Genomic DNA, 14,558 nt, shown 5'->3' with positions numbered 1-14,558 from the left:
GTTATTCTTTCCGTTTTAAAAAGCAGTGCTCTTTGTTGCCCATGAATTAATAAGCAAGGAAGGCCGGTCAAAGGGTTGTAGACCGAGTAGAGATTGCTAGTTCAAGTCCGTGTTCCCCTCTCTCCACTTGTCTTTCCTCTCTTCAGGCAGGAAACTTGTGCAGGTCAGCGGCGTGCCGCTGAGGTTCCTTAGACAGACTTCAACTTTCATGTCATAGTTCATGATGGAGCTGGATTGCTGTATGGACGTAAAATAAAACTACAGCTCCAGCTTGCTTTCTAAAGTGTGTGACAGCACAAACCCATCAAAAGGAAGTACCTCAAGGTGATTCTCCACCGTGGTGCGTTTTTTGTCGTTGCGAAGACTGGGAGTGTTCTCTCCCATGTTTTCCAGGTATCTCTTCAATGACACTGTTCAAAGTTGTAAAACTCGGACCATGCTCCAGTTAAGTGTGAATGTGAACACGGTGGGGTGGAATGATGACGTACATAAAGACAACTTCTCCCCCACTTAGATGATTACTGGGGCCCTGAGTGTGTCATGTTCATAATCTCTCTTTCTTAACCACTCTCCCTCCTTTCTTCTGTTGTTTCTGTGCCCCTCTCGTGTTTCACTGTCTGTACAACTGGGTAATCTGTACGAGCATGAGGTGTGAAATGGAAATGTATTTTTTGCTTATCCCAACTCCCTGAGACACCCTTGAAGAGAGGGATCACGGCCAGGGATCAGCTATTATTGACAGCAACCCTGTAGCAATTAGGGTTAGGTGCCTTGCTCAAGGGTCGACGGATTTTTCATCTTGTGAGCTCGGGGATTCAAACTAGTAACCTTTTGTGATTAGTAACCTTTTGGTTACAGGCCCAACAGTCTATACCCTAGGCTACCTTTCTCCCTCACTCCTTCTCTCCCTCCTCACCTCCCTCTTTCCTCCTCTCTCTCCCCTCCCTCTTACTAACTACTCTTACATCTCTCACAGGTCCGGTCACCAATGCCCTCATCATCCCTGCCCCTGCCAACATGTTCCTTCCTGACAGCCGCCCGGGCATCCCGCTGCCCCGCTTCAGCCAGCACCTCAGCCTGCACTAGAGGGTTAAGGGCACTGAGACTGGAGGAGTGTGCCTGTGTCTGGCCCCCCCCACACAGGTTAGTCACAGCCCCGTAGGTACCCATGCTCACCACCCAGGTTAGTCACAGCCCCGTAGGTACCCATGCACACAACCCAGATTAGTCACAGCCCCGTAGGTACCCATGCTCACCACTCAGGTTAGTCACAGCCCCGTAGGTACCCATGGTCACCACTCAGGTTAGTCACAGCCCCGTAGGTACCCATGTACACCACCCAGGTTAGTCACAGCCCCGTAGGTACCCATGTTCACCACCCAGGTTAGTCACAGCCCCGTAGGTACCCATGTACACCACCCAGGTTAGTCACAGCCCCGTAGGTACCCATGTACACCACCCAGATTAGTCACAGCCCCGTAGGTACCCATGTACACCACCAAGGTTAGTCACAGCCCCGTAGGTACCCATGTACACCACCCAGGTTAGTCACAGCCCCGTAGGTACACATGTACACCACCCAGGTAAGTCACAGCCCTGTAGGTACCCATATACACCACCCAGGTTAGTCACAGCCCCGTAGGTACCCATGTACACCACCCATGTTAGTCACAGCCCCGTAGGTACCCATGGTCACCACTCAGATTAGTCACAGCCCCGTAGGTACCCATGTACACACCCCAGATTAGTCACAGCCCCGTAGGTACCCATGTACACCACCCAGATTAGTCACAGCCCCATAGGTACCCATGGTCACCACTCAGATTAGTCACAGCCTCGTAGGTACCCATGTACACCACCCAGGTTAGTCACAGCCCCGTAGGTATCCATGTACACCACCCTGGTTAGTCACATCCCCGTAGGTACCCATGTACACCACCCAGGTTAGTCACAGCCCCGTAGGTACACATGTACACCACCCAGGTAAGTCACAGCCCTGTAGGTACCCATATACACCACCCAGGTTAGTCACAGCCCCGTAGGTACCCATGTACACACCCCAGATTAGTCACAGCCCCATAGGTACCCATGGTCACCACTCAGATTAGTCACAGCCTCGTAGGTACCCATGTACACCACCCAGGTTAGTCACAGCCCCGTAGGTATCCATGTACACCACCCTGGTTAGTCACAGCCCCGTAGGTACCCATGTACACCACCCAGGTTAGTCACAGCCCCGTAGGTACACATGTACACCACCCAGGTAAGTCACAGCCCTGTAGGTACCCATATACACCACCCAGGTTAGTCACAGCCCCGTAGGTACCCATGTACACCACCCATGTTAGTCACAGCCCCGTAGGTACCCATGGTCACCACTCAGATTAGTCACAGCCCCGTAGGTACCCATGTACACACCCCAGATTAGTCACAGTCCCGTAGGTACCCATGTACACCACCCTGGTTAGTCACAGCCCCGTAGGTACCCATGTACACCACCCAGGTTAGTCACAGCCCTTTAGGTACCCATATACACCACCCAGGTTAGTCACAGCCCCTTAGGTACCTATGCTCACCACCCAGGTTAGTCACAGCCCCGTAGGTACTGATGTACTCCACCCAGGTTAGTCACAGCCCCGTAGGTACACATGTACACCACCCAGGTAAGTCACAGCCCTTTAGGTACCCATGGACACCACTCAGATTAGTCACAGCCCCGTCGGTACCCATGGTCACCACTCAGATTAGTCACAGCCCCGTAGGTACCCATGGTCACCACCCAGGTTAGTCACATCCCCGTAGGTACCCATGTACACACCCCAGATTAGTCACAGCCCCGTAGGTACCCATGTACACCACCCTGGTTAGTCACAGCCCCGTAGGTACCCATGTACACCACCTAGGTTAGTCACAGCCCCGTAGGTACGCATGTACACCACCCTGGTTAGTCACAGCCCCGTAGGTACCCATGTACACCACCCAGGTAAGTCACAGCCCTTTAGGTACCCATATACACCACCCAGGTTAGTCACAGCCCCTTAGGTACCTATGCCACCACCCAGGTTAGTCACAGCCCCGTAGGTACTGATGTACTCCACCCAGGTTAGTCACAGCCCCGTAGGTACACATGCACACCACCCAGGTAAGTCACAGCCCTTTAGGTACCCATGGACACCACTCAGATTAGTCACAGCCCCGTAGGTACCCATGGTCACCACCCAGGTTAGTCACAGCCCCGTAGGTACCCATGTTCACCACTCAGATTAGTCACAGCCCCGTAGGTACCCATGTTCACCACTCAGATTAGTCACAGCCCCGTAGGTACCCATGCTCACCACCCAGATTAGTCACAGCCCCGTAGGTACCCATGCTCACCACCCAGGTTAGTCACATCCCCGTAGGTACCCATGGTCACCACCCGGGTTAGTCACAGCCCCGTAGGTACCCATGTTCCTAACCCAGATTAGTCACAGCCCCGTAGGTACACATGGTCACCACCCAGGTTAGTCACAGCCCCGTAGGTACTGATGTACTCCACCCAGGTTAGTCACAGCCCCGTAGGTACACATGTACACCACCCAGGTAAGTCACAGCCCTTTAGGTACCCATATACACCACCCAGGTTAGTCACAGCCCCGTAGGTACCCATGGTCACCACTCAGATTAGTCACAGCCCCGTAGGTACCTATGGTCACCACTCAGATTAGTCACAGCCCCGTAGGTACCCATGGTCACCACCCAGGTTAGTCACAGCCCCGTAGGTACCCATGTACACACCCCAGATTAGTCACAGCCCCGTAGGTACCCATGTACACACCCCAGATTAGTCACAGCCCCGTAGGTACCCATATACACCACCCAGGTTAGTCACAGCCCCTTAGGTACCTATGCTCACCACCCAGGTTAGTCACAGCCCCGTAGGTACTGATGTACTCCACCCAGGTTAGTCACAGCCCCGTAGGTACACATGCACACCACCCAGGTAAGTCACAGCCCTTTAGGTACCCATGGACACCACTCAGATTAGTCACAGCCCCGTAGGTACCCATGGTCACCACCCAGGTTAGTCACAGCCCCGTAGGTACCCATGTTCACCACTCAGATTAGTCACAGCCCCGTAGGTACCCATGTTCACCACTCAGATTAGTCACAGCCCCGTAGGTACCCATGCTCACCACCCAGATTAGTCACAGCCCCGTAGGTACCCATGCTCACCACCCAGGTTAGTCACATCCCCGTAGGTACCCATGCTCACCACCCAGGTTAGTCACAGCCCCGTAGGTACCCATGTTCCTAACCCAGATTAGTCACAGCCCCGTAGGTACTGATGTACTCCACCCAGGTTAGTCACAGCCCCGTAGGTACACATGTACACCACCCAGGTAAGTCACAGCCCTTTAGGTACCCATATACACCACCCAGGTTAGTCACAGCCCCGTAGGTACCCATGGTCACCACTCAGATTAGTCACAGCCCCGTAGGTACCCATGCTCACCACCCAGATTAGTCACAGCCCGTAGGTACCCATGCTCACCACCCAGGTTAGTCACATCCCCGTAGGTACCCATGGTCACCACCCGGGTTAGTCACAGCCCCGTAGGTACCCATGTTCCCAACCCAGATTAGTCACAGCCCCGTAGGTACACATGGTCACCACCCAGGTTAGTCACAGCCCCGTAGGTACTGATGTACTCCACCCAGGTTAGTCACAGCCCCGTAGGTACACATGTACACCACCCAGGTAAGTCACAGCCCTTTAGGTACCCATATACACCACCCAGGTTAGTCACAGCCCCGTAGGTACCCATGGTCACCACCCAGGTTAGTCACAGCCCCGTAGGTACCCATGTACACACCCCAGATTAGTCACAGCCCCGTAGGTACCCATGGTCACCACTCAGATTAGTCACAGCCCCGTAGGTACCCATGTACACCACCCAGGTTAGTCACAGCCCGGTAGGTACCCATGTACACCACCCTGGTTAGTCACAGCCCCGTAGGTACCCATGTACACCACCCAGGTAAGTCACAGCCCTTTAGGTACCCATATACACCACCCAGGTTAGTCACAGCCCCTTAGGTACCTATGCCACCACCCAGGTTAGTCACAGCCCCGTAGGTACTGATGTACTCCACCCAGGTTAGTCACAGCCCCGTAGGTACACATGCACACCACCCAGGTAAGTCACAGCCCTTTAGGTACCCATGGACACCACTCAGATTAGTCACAGCCCCGTAGGTACCCATGGTCACCACCCAGGTTAGTCACAGCCCCGTAGGTACCCATGGTCACCACTCAGATTAGTCACAGCCCCTTAGGTACCTATGCTCACCACCCAGGTTAGTCACAGCCCCGTAGGTACTGATGTACTCCACCCAGGTTAGTCACAGCCCCGTAGGTACACATGTACACCACCCAGGTAAGTCACAGCCCTTTAGGTACCCATGGACACCACTCAGATTAGTCACAGCCCCGTCGGTACCCATGGTCACCACTCAGATTAGTCACAGCCCCGTAGGTACCCATGGTCACCACCCAGGTTAGTCACATCCCCGTAGGTACCCATGTACACACCCCAGATTAGTCACAGCCCCGTAGGTACCCATGTACACCACCCTGGTTAGTCACAGCCCCGTAGGTACCCATGTACACCACCTAGGTTAGTCACAGCCCCGTAGGTACGCATGTACACCACCCTGGTTAGTCACAGCCCCGTAGGTACCCATGTACACCACCCAGGTAAGTCACAGCCCTTTAGGTACCCATATACACCACCCAGGTTAGTCACAGCCCCTTAGGTACCTATGCCACCACCCAGGTTAGTCACAGCCCCGTAGGTACTGATGTACTCCACCCAGGTTAGTCACAGCCCCGTAGGTACACATGCACACCACCCAGGTAAGTCACAGCCCTTTAGGTACCCATGGACACCACTCAGATTAGTCACAGCCCCGTAGGTACCCATGGTCACCACCCAGGTTAGTCACAGCCCCGTAGGTACCCATGTTCACCACTCAGATTAGTCACAGCCCCGTAGGTACCCATGTTCACCACTCAGATTAGTCACAGCCCCGTAGGTACCCATGCTCACCACCCAGATTAGTCACAGCCCCGTAGGTACCCATGCTCACCACCCAGGTTAGTCACATCCCCGTAGGTACCCATGGTCACCACCCGGGTTAGTCACAGCCCCGTAGGTACCCATGTTCCTAACCCAGATTAGTCACAGCCCCGTAGGTACACATGGTCACCACCCAGGTTAGTCACAGCCCCGTAGGTACTGATGTACTCCACCCAGGTTAGTCACAGCCCCGTAGGTACACATGTACACCACCCAGGTAAGTCACAGCCCTTTAGGTACCCATATACACCACCCAGGTTAGTCACAGCCCCGTAGGTACCCATGGTCACCACTCAGATTAGTCACAGCCCCGTAGGTACCCATGGTCACCACTCAGATTAGTCACAGCCCCGTAGGTACCCATGGTCACCACCCAGGTTAGTCACAGCCCCGTAGGTACCCATGTACACACCCCAGATTAGTCACAGCCCCGTAGGTACCCATGTACACACCCCAGATTAGTCACAGCCCCGTAGGTACCCATATACACCACCCAGGTTAGTCACAGCCCCTTAGGTACCTATGCTCACCACCCAGGTTAGTCACAGCCCCGTAGGTACTGATGTACTCCACCCAGGTTAGTCACATCCCCGTAGGTACCCATGGTCACCACCCGGGTTAGTCACAGCCCCGTAGGTACCCATGGTCACCACCCGGGTTAGTCACAGCCCCGTAGGTACCCATGTTCCCAACCCAGATTAGTCACAGCCCCGTAGGTACTGATGTACTCCACCCAGGTTAGTCACAGCCCCGTAGGTACACATGTACACCACCCAGGTAAGTCACAGCCCTTTAGGTACCCATATACACCACCCAGGTTAGTCACAGCCCCGTAGGTACCCATGGTCACCACTCAGATTAGTCACAGCCCCGTAGGTACCCATGCTCACCACCCAGATTAGTCACAGCCCGTAGGTACCCATGCTCACCACCCAGGTTAGTCACATCCCCGTAGGTACCCATGGTCACCACCCGGGTTAGTCACAGCCCCGTAGGTACCCATGTTCCCAACCCAGATTAGTCACAGCCCCGTAGGTACACATGGTCACCACCCAGGTTAGTCACAGCCCCGTAGGTACTGATGTACTCCACCCAGGTTAGTCACAGCCCCGTAGGTACACATGTACACCACCCAGGTAAGTCACAGCCCTTTAGGTACCCATATACACCACCCAGGTTAGTCACAGCCCCGTAGGTACCCATGTACACCACCCAGGTTAGTCACAGCCCCGTAGGTACCCATGGTCACCACTCAGATTAGTCACAGCCCCGTAGGTACCCATGGTCACCACTCAGATTAGTCACAGCCCCGTAGCTACCCATGGTCACCACCCAGGTTAGCCACAGCCCCGTAGGTACCCATGTACACACCCCAGATTAGTCACAGCCCCGTAGGTACCCATGTACACACCCCAGATTAGTCACAGCCCCGTAGGTACCCATATACACCACCCAGGTTAGTCACAGCCCCTTAGGTACCTATGCCCACCACCCAGGTTAGTCACAGCCCCGTAGGTACTGATGTACTCCACCCAGGTTAGTCATAGCCCCGTAGGTACACATGCACACCACCCAGGTAAGTCACAGCCCTTTAGGTACCCATGGACACCACTCAGATTAGTCACAGCCCCGTAGGTACCCATGGTCACCACCCAGGTTAGTCACAGCCCCGTAGGTACCCATGTTCACCACTCAGATTAGTCACAGCCCCGTAGGTACCCATGTTCACCACCCAGATTAGTCACAGCCCCGTAGGTACCCATGCTCACCACCCAGGTTAGTCACATCCCCGTAGGTACCCATGCTCACCACCCAGGTTAGTCACAGCCCCGTAGGTACCCATGTTCCTAACCCAGATTAGTCACAGCCCCGTAGGTACTGATGTACTCCACCCAGGTTAGTCACAGCCCCGTAGGTACACATGTACACCACCCAGGTAAGTCACAGCCCTTTAGGTACCCATATACACCACCCAGGTTAGTCACAGCCCCGTAGGTACCCATGTACACCACCCAGGTTAGTCACAGCCCCGTAGGTACCCATGGTCACCACTCAGATTAGTCACAGCCCCGTAGGTACCCATGGTCACCACTCAGATTAGTCACAGCCCCGTAGGTACCCATGGTCACCACCCAGGTTAGTCACAGCCCCGTAGGTACCCATGTACACACCCCAGATTAGTCACAGCCCCGTAGGTACCCATGGTCACCACTCAGATTAGTCACAGCCCCGTAGGTACCCATGTACACCACCCAGGTTAGTCACAGCCCGGTAGGTACCCATGTACACCACCCTGGTTAGTCACAGCCCCGTAGGTACCCATGTACAACACCCAGGTAAGTCACAGCCCTTTAGGTACCCATGTACACCACCCAGGTTAGTCACAGCCCCGTAGGTACCCATGGTCACCACCCAGATTAGTCACAGCCCCGTAGGTACCCATATACACCACCCAGGTTAGTCACAGCCCCGTAGGTACCCATGTTCACAACCCAGGTTAGTCACAGCCCGTAGGTACCCATGTACACCACCCAGGTTAGTCATAGCCCTGTAGGTACCCATGTACACCACCCAGGTTAGGCACAGCCCCGTAGGTACACATGTACACCACCCAGGTAAGTCACAGCCCTTTAGGTACCCATGGACACCACTCAGATTAGTCACAGCCCCGTAGGTACCCATGGTCACCACTCAGATTAGTCACAGCCCCGTAGGTACCCATGGTCACCACCCAGGTTAGTCACAGCCCCGTAGGTACCCATGTACACCACCCTGGTTTGTCACAGCCCCGTAGGTACCCATGTACACCACCCAGGTTAGTCACAGCCCCGTAGGTACCCATGTACACCACCCTGGTAAGTCACAGCCCTTTAGGTACCCATATACACCACCCAGGTTAGTCACAGCCCCTTAGGTACCCATGCACACCACCCAGGTTAGTCACAGCCCCGTAGGTACTGATGTACTCCACCCAGGTTAGTCACAGCCCCGTAGGTACACATGCACACCACCCAGGTAAGTCACAGCCCTTTAGGTACCCATGGACACCACTCAGATTAGTCACAGCCCCGTAGGTACCCATGGTCACCACCCAGGTTAGTCACAGCCCCGTAGGTACCCATGTTCACCACTCAGGTTAGTCACAGCCCCGTAGGTACCCATGTTCACCACTCAGATTAGTCACAGCCCCGTAGGTACCCATGCTCACCACCCAGATTAGTCACAGCCCCATAGGTACCCATGCTCATCACCCAGGTTAGTCACATCCCCGTAGGTACCCATGGTCACCACCCAGGTTAGTCACAGCCCCGTAGGTACCCATATACACCACCCAGGTTAGTCACAGCCCCGTAGGTACCCATGTTCACAACCCAGGTTAGTCACAGCCCCGTAGGTACCCATGTACACCACCCAGGTTAGTCATAGCCCTGTAGGTACCCATGTACACCACCCAGGTTAGGCACAGCCCCGTAGGTACGCATGTACACCACCCAGGTTAGTCACAGCCCCGTAGGTACCCATGTTCACAACCCAGGTTAGTCACAAACCCGTAGGTACCCATGTTCACAACCCAGGTTAGTCACAGCCCCGTAGGTACCCATGTACACCACCCAGGTTAGTCACAGCCCCGTAGGTACCCATGTACACACCCCAGATTAGTCACAGCCCCGTAGGTACCCATATACACCACCCAGGTTAGTCACAGCCCCTTAGGTACCTATGCCCACCACCCAGGTTAGTCACAGCCCCGTAGGTACTGATGTACTCCACCCAGGTTAGTCATAGCCCCGTAGGTACACATGCACACCACCCAGGTAAGTCACAGCCCTTTAGGTACCCATGGACACCACTCAGATTAGTCACAGCCCCGTAGGTACCCATGGTCACCACCCAGGTTAGTCACAGCCCCGTAGGTACCCATGTTCACCACTCAGATTAGTCACAGCCCCGTAGGTACCCATGTTCACCACCCAGATTAGTCACAGCCCCGTAGGTACCCATGCTCACCACCCAGGTTAGTCACATCCCCGTAGGTACCCATGCTCACCACCCAGGTTAGTCACAGCCCCGTAGGTACCCATGTTCCTAACCCAGATTAGTCACAGCCCCGTAGGTACTGATGTACTCCACCCAGGTTAGTCACAGCCCCGTAGGTACACATGTACACCACCCAGGTAAGTCACAGCCCTTTAGGTACCCATATACACCACCCAGGTTAGTCACAGCCCCGTAGGTACCCATGTACACCACCCAGGTTAGTCACAGCCCCGTAGGTACCCATGGTCACCACTCAGATTAGTCACAGCCCCGTAGGTACCCATGGTCACCACTCAGATTAGTCACAGCCCCGTAGGTACCCATGGTCACCACCCAGGTTAGTCACAGCCCCGTAGGTACCCATGTACACACCCCAGATTAGTCACAGCCCCGTAGGTACCCATGGTCACCACTCAGATTAGTCACAGCCCCGTAGGTACCCATGTACACCACCCAGGTTAGTCACAGCCCGGTAGGTACCCATGTACACCACCCTGGTTAGTCACAGCCCCGTAGGTACCCATGTACAACACCCAGGTAAGTCACAGCCCTTTAGGTACCCATGTACACCACCCAGGTTAGTCACAGCCCCGTAGGTACCCATGGTCACCACCCAGATTAGTCACAGCCCCGTAGGTACCCATATACACCACCCAGGTTAGTCACAGCCCCGTAGGTACCCATGTTCACAACCCAGGTTAGTCACAGCCCGTAGGTACCCATGTACACCGCCCAGGTTAGTCATAGCCCTGTAGGTACCCATGTACACCACCCAGGTTAGGCACAGCCCCGTAGGTACGCATGTACACCACCCAGGTTAGTCACAGCCCCGTAGGTACCCATATACACAACCCAGGTTAGTCACAGCCCCGTAGGTACCCATGTTCACAACCCAGGTTAGTCACAGCCCCGTAGGTACCCATGTACACCACCCAGGTTAGTCACAGCCCCGTAGGTACCCATGGTCACCACTCAGATTAGTCACAGCCCCATAGGTACCCATGGTCACCACCCAGGTTGGTCACAGCCCCGTAGGTACCCATGTACACACCCCAGATTAGTCACAGCCCCGTAGGTACCCATGTACACCACCCTGGTTAGTCACAGCCCCGTAGGTACCCATGTACACCACCCAGGTTAGTCACAGCCCCGTAGGTACCCATGTACACCACCCTGGTTAGTCACAGCCCCGTAGGTACCCATGTACAACACCCAGGTAAGTCACAGCCCCGTAGGTACCCATGGTCACCACCCAGGTTAGTCACAGCCCCGTAGGTACCCATGTTCACCACTCAGATTAGTCACAGCCCCGTAGGTACCCATGTACACAACCCAGATTAGTCACAGCCCCGTAGGTACCCATGTACACACCCCAGATTAGTCACAGCCCCGTAGGTACCCATGTACACCACCCTGGTTAGTCACAGCCCCGTAGGTACCCATGTACACCACCCAGGTAAGTCACAACCCTTTAGGTACCCATATACACCACCCAGGTTAGTCACAGCCCCTTAGGTACCTATGATCACCACCCGGGTTAGTCACAGCCCCGTAGGTACTGATGTACTCCACCCAGGTTAGTCACAGCCCCGTAGGTACACATGTACACCACCCAGGTAAGTCACAGCCCTTTAGGTACCCATGGACACCACTCAGATTAGTCACAGCCCCGTAGGTACCCATGGTCACCACTCAGATTAGTCACAGCCCCGTAGGTACCCATGGTCACCACCCAGGTTAGTCACAGCCCCGTAGGTACCCATGTACACCACCCTGGTTTGTCACAGCCCCGTAGGTACCCATGTACACCACCCAGGTTAGTCACAGCCCCGTAGGTACCCATGTACACCACCCTGGTAAGTCACAGCCCTTTAGGTACCCATATACACCACCCAGGTTAGTCACAGCCCCTTAGGTACCCATGCACACCACCCAGGTTAGTCACAGCCCCGTAGGTACTGATGTACTCCACCCAGGTTAGTCACAGCCCCGTAGGTACACATGCACACCACCCAGGTAAGTCACAGCCCTTTAGGTACCCATGGACACCACTCAGATTAGTCACAGCCCCGTAGGTACCCATGGTCACCACCCAGGTTAGTCACAGCCCCGTAGGTACCCATGTTCACCACTCAGATTAGTCACAGCCCCGTAGGTACCCATGTTCACCACTCAGATTAGTCACAGCCCCGTAGGTACCCATGCTCACCACCCAGATTAGTCACAGCCCCATAGGTACCCATGCTCATCACCCAGGTTAGTCACATCCCCGTAGGTACCCATGGTCACCACCCAGGTTAGTCACAGCCCCGTAGGTACCCATATACACCACCCAGGTTAGTCACAGCCCCGTAGGTACCCATGTTCACAACCCAGGTTAGTCACAGCCCCGTAGGTACCCATGTACACCACCCAGGTTAGTCATAGCCCTGTAGGTACCCATGTACACCACCCAGGTTAGGCACAGCCCCGTAGGTACGCATGTACACCACCCAGGTTAGTCACAGCCCCGTAGGTACCCATGTTCACAACCCAGGTTAGTCACAAACCCGTAGGTACCCATGTTCACAACCCAGGTTAGTCACAGCCCCGTAGGTACCCATGTACACCACCCAGGTTAGTCACAGCCCCGTAGGTACCCATGGTCACCACTCGGATTAGTCACAGCCCCGTAGGTACCCATGGTCACCACTCAGATTAGTCACAGCCCCGTAGGTACCCATGGTCACCACCCAGGTTAGTCACAGCCCCGTAGGTACCCATGTACACACCCCAGATTAGTCACAGCCCCGTAGGTACCCATGTACACCACCCTGGTTAGTCACAGCCCCGTAGGTACCCATGTACACCACCCAGGTTAGTCACAGCCCCGTAGGTACCCATATACACCACCCTGCTTAGTCACAGCCCCGTAGGTACCTATGCTCACCACCCAGGTTAGTCACAGCCTCGTAGGTACTGATGTACTCCACCCAGGTTAGTCACAGCCCCGTAGGTACACATGTACACCACCCAGGTAAGTCACAGCCCTTTAGGTACCCATCGACACCACTCAGATTAGTCACAGCCCCGTAGGTACCCATGTACACCACCCAGGTTAGTCACAGCCCCGTAGGTACCCATGTTCACCACTCAGATTAGTCACAGCCCCGTAGGTACCCATGCTCACCACCCAGATTAGTCACAGCCCGTAGGTACCCATGCTCACCACCCAGGTTAGTCACATCCCCGTAGGTACCCATGGTCACCACCCAGGTTAGTCACAGCCCCGTAGGTACCCATGTTCCTAACCCAGATTAGTCACAGCCCCGTAGGTACACATGGTCACCACCCAGGTTAGTCACAGCCCCGTAGGTACTGATGGACTCCACCCAGATTAGTCACAGCCCCGTAGGTACACATGGTCACCACCCAGGTAAGTCACAGCCCTTTAGGTACCCATATACACCACCCAGGTTAGTCACAGCCCTGTAGGTACCCATGTACAACACCCAGGTAAGTCACAGCCCTTTAGGTACCCATATACACCACCCAGGTTAGTCACAGCGCCGTAGGTACCCATGGTCACCACTCAGATTAGTCACAGCCCCGTAGGTACCCATGGTCACCACTCAGATTAGTCACAGCCCCGTAGGTACCCATGGTCACCACCCAGGTTAGTCACAGCCCCGTAGGTACCCATGTACACACCCCAGATTAGTCACAGCCCCGTAGGTACCCATGGTCACCACTCAAATTAGTCACAGCCCCGTAGGTACCCATGTACACCACCCTGGTTAGTCACAGCCCCGTAGGTACCCATGTACAACACCCAGGTAAGTCACAGCCCTTTAGGTACCCATATACACCACCCAGGTTAGTCACAGCCCCGTAGGTACCCATGGTCACCACCCAGATTAGTCACAGCCCCGTAGGTACCCTAAACACCACCCAGGTTAGTCACAGCCCCGTAGGTACCCATATACACCACCCAGGTTAGGCACAGCCCCGTAGGTACGCATGTACACCACCCAGGTTAGTCACAGCCCCGTAGGTACCCATGTTCACAACCCAGGTTAGTCACAGCCCCGTAGGTACCCATGTTCACAACCCAGGTTAGTCACAGCTCCGTAGATACCCATGTACACCACCCAGGTTAGTCACAGCCCCGTAGGTACCAATGGTCACCACCCAGATTAGTCACAGCCCCGTAGGTACCCATGGTCACCACCGAGGTTAGTCACAGCCCCGTAGGTACCCATGTACACACCCCAGATTAGTCACAGCCCCGTAGGTACCCATGTACACCACCCTGGTTAGTCACAGCCCCGTAGGTGCCCATGTACACCACCCAGGTTAGTCACAGCCCCGTAGGTACCCATGTACACCACCCAGGTTAGTCACAGCCCCGTAGGTACC

At 55.0% G+C, this 14,558-nt stretch overlaps 1 pseudogene; it reads left to right on the top strand.

Moving 5' to 3' along the window:
* The window catches only part of LOC109889105 (WD repeat-containing protein 18-like), a 132,529-nt pseudogene that overhangs the window by 79,652 nt on the left and 38,319 nt on the right, over positions 1–14,558 (top strand).

Source organism: Oncorhynchus kisutch, linkage group LG4, assembly GCF_002021735.2.
Source record: "Oncorhynchus kisutch isolate 150728-3 linkage group LG4, Okis_V2, whole genome shotgun sequence".
Classification (NCBI taxonomy): domain Eukaryota; kingdom Metazoa; phylum Chordata; class Actinopteri; order Salmoniformes; family Salmonidae; genus Oncorhynchus; species Oncorhynchus kisutch.
The sequence above is the reverse complement of the archived record's forward strand: the minus strand, read 5'-3'. Positions and strand labels throughout refer to the sequence as shown.